We start from the raw sequence: 3,457 nt of genomic DNA, 5'->3' as shown, positions 1-3,457 counted from the left end.
TTCGGTCAATTTTTTTGAGGGAACTCTTTGGGGATACCCCATATCCTCAGGAAGGGTTTATTCCATTAGGCAGATGGTGCATCATCATAATTTTATGGTCAGCCTTTCTTTAGATGAGAGATCTTCTTAGAAGGTTGAGAGGGAGTTTTGTTTAACAGTCATTAATCTCCTCTGTGAGTGACCTAGCATCAATTGAGTTATCATGGGTGCAGGTGTGTGGCATTCCTTGGTTTGATTATACTTTTGTCAGGCCATTCCATGATCTGATAGAGTAAGGCGATGGTTGGTGGTTCAGTCTTCGGTCGTATTATTGTGGTTCTTTGATATCCTTTTTGTGTTGAATTTTCTTAAGTTTCATGTATTCAGATTTTTTATGTAGTTTTCCTATGAAATCTTGGCATCTATAATCATATGATATCCTAATTGCGATGATTATTGATGTGTCATCAAGAATTTTTTTTCATTGATCATGAATCTCGATGAATTTTGAGCAAGAAATATTTCAAATTATTGTTCAAGATCAATCAAGCTTCAAGCATCACAAGAAAACAAACCCAATGACACTGAAAATAGCCTCATGCAAGTCCAAATTAACTTGGATTAAACACCCAAAGTATACTTGAAAGCTTTGGTGTACTAAAACACCAAAGCTTTTTTTTATATATTTCAAGAAAGCATTGGTTTATTAATTAAAATGTCAAGTGATATTAAAATTTTACATTGCTTCTAGTCAAATTGTGCAACTCGAAGAAAGAAATCCAACATGTTTGATGCATGACAAAAGATTCATGGAGTGGAGTGGTTATTTAGCCTCTTAGCATTGAACGAATGCCCGACACACACATATTTATTTAATTGAAGTCAGGTGATAACACATAAGTTTTTTTTATGTGGAAAACCTGAAACCAAGCCCACACAAAGCAATCCGCTATAAGTTGATGAATACACAGACCCTTAGTTAAAAAATTCCTCAAAGTATAATGATTGTATTCAGAAGGATTCATTATAACTGTTGTGAACGGTTGCAGTTGAGAGTATTTATTGGGACTTTGATCCAACATTTTTGTGATGCAATGTTGCATGGTGTACACGATGTACTTCTTCGCAGGATGCATCATGACTTTAGGACATTGTTCTTCACTCTGCATGGTGCTTCATTACTCCTTACGATACCTCATGACTTTGCGAGGGGCTTTGTTGTAACTAACAGAGAGCAACCAATGGTGGTTGACGGTGGGTGTCAATGATGGTCGGTGACTGTAGGAGTGAGAAGCGTTCACCTAGTCTTCGGCCCGGAACGTCCATGAATTTTAGCTCCATCTTTGCAAACCAGCTTCAAGCCCAGTTCTTTGTCTAGTTCAAAGCCTAGGTCCCCTTTCATGAGGGGGCATGACCTATTGATATAATATAGAAGTGTTTCTCTACAAATAAGAAAGAAATTTGGACCACTCCATCAGACAGCCTAGAGAGATTTTCATGATCGAACAACATTTTTTGGACATTTAAATGCTTTCATATATTGTAATTGAGTAGTATTGGGCTCAGTAGATTCGTCTCAATGATACACTCAATACGACTATAAGATTGTCAATTCAGAATCTGTTTGAATTCTAACTAGCGACTCAAAACTTTCAGAAGTTGATAAATGGCGTGATTTATGCTTGATTTAACTCCAATTAGGCAGGTTTTTTGTGAGGATGTATTCGTCTCATCGAGTCGATTAACTTGATTTTAAGTTTACAAAAATCAAAGTTTTGGATGATGTCTATTTTGATTTTAAATATTTGAAACTAAAAAAATCTTCGAGATTCATGTCAAAAGACAAAAAATTGTTGATATGTCAAATCCCAAAATCATTTAATTCTCAGATCCTTAAGGCAATGTTAAAACAATAATTTATAATAAATAGAATCAATGTGAACGTCTGATGGACTATTTTGAGAGTGAACAAATTTATTGAAATGGTCTTCTAAAAATTTATAAATTGTCTCTCATTCATTACTTGAGGGAAAATGAGAAGAGAAGCATGAGCTGACAACTAAATCATCACTTTTGAACAAAAGTTTAAAACAAACAATCTTCCTACAATCATTAATCACCATCACCAGTTGTTATTACCACGAAATGACAAATATAACCCTTACAACTAATTATGACCGTTGTAGCAACTAATTATAAAAGTTGTTGTCCTAAGTACCCTTATCAATTTAATTTTTTTTCAAAGAAGTTGTGATTTTGACATAAATTTGTAATATGATCTTTCTCAATTGAAGAGAAAAGCAGACCCATGTATTTTTAATTTCTTTCGGTATTACTTTGAGTTAGCAAAATCATGTGATTTTTTTCATTATCTTAGAGTCCGTTTGGAGCAGCTTGTGCGTTTCAGGATAAGCTGCTTATCCTGAAATGCGGCCCGCAGGCCGGCCGCAGGGGTCGACCCGCGGCCTGCGTTTAGTGTAAAAACCCAAACGCAGTTTCGGATAAGCTGGCGAAACGCGCGAACCAAACGGTTCACGCGAACCAAACGGTACACAGCGGCGTTTTGAAAACGTCGCCCGCACTTATAAGCTGCCCCAAACGGATCCTTAGTCTTTTCACATTCAAAAATTTTTTTGTCACCTTCCACAATTTTTCTTTTATATGTCTGTGTGTTAGATTTTCTTACAATACTAAAACATTAAATTATTATTTTACTGTCATGAATTTCTGAGCAACCAACTATTAAAAAATAAAATTTAAACATTAAATTTATCCAATGCATGTTTAGTTGTGGATTGAATTGCTTAATTAAGCTGATTCTATATATATATATGAGCTTAAAATGTGAACCATCATTTTAAAAGCTTAGTTGGAAGGTTAAGATATTAATTATACATAATAAATTCTTTTATAGAATGCAATGATATGACAAACCATATAAATTAAAAAAAATAACAAAAAAAATCAACTTTTTCACAAAACAAAGTTATTGCTAGAGTTGTAAATGAACCAATGCAATCAGTGTGCAAATAGAGCTCGTAAACAAACTCAAATAAACACATATGTTAAATGAGACAATGCATTAGAGTTCAAAATTCAAATATATAAATATTTCATAAAAAAAACATATGTTAAATAAAACCAAATCAAACATAATTGAAATCATTTATTTGTAGTCACAAACAAACTCAACTTGTTCAAATAATAAATTGTTAAATACTCCATGGAAAAGCTTCATGTAGTTCTATTGTATTATATATGATATATTATTTAAATAAAATTTAATTAATTAGTTATATTTAATAATAATATAACTTAATTTAATATAAATATGCATATTAATTAAATATATTTTTTTCTTTTATTTCAATGATATTATTACTTATTATTTCATTACAATAAAGTTTATTTCTAACTTAAATAATTTTATTTTTGTTTTTAAAAAATATATATGTATAATGTGTTATGAATATATATA

The sequence above is a fragment of the Phalaenopsis equestris genome, unplaced genomic scaffold (genome assembly GCF_001263595.1).
Source record: "Phalaenopsis equestris unplaced genomic scaffold, ASM126359v1 Scaffold000202, whole genome shotgun sequence".
Lineage (NCBI taxonomy): Eukaryota > Viridiplantae > Streptophyta > Magnoliopsida > Asparagales > Orchidaceae > Phalaenopsis > Phalaenopsis equestris.
Note: the sequence above shows the minus strand (reverse complement) of the source record.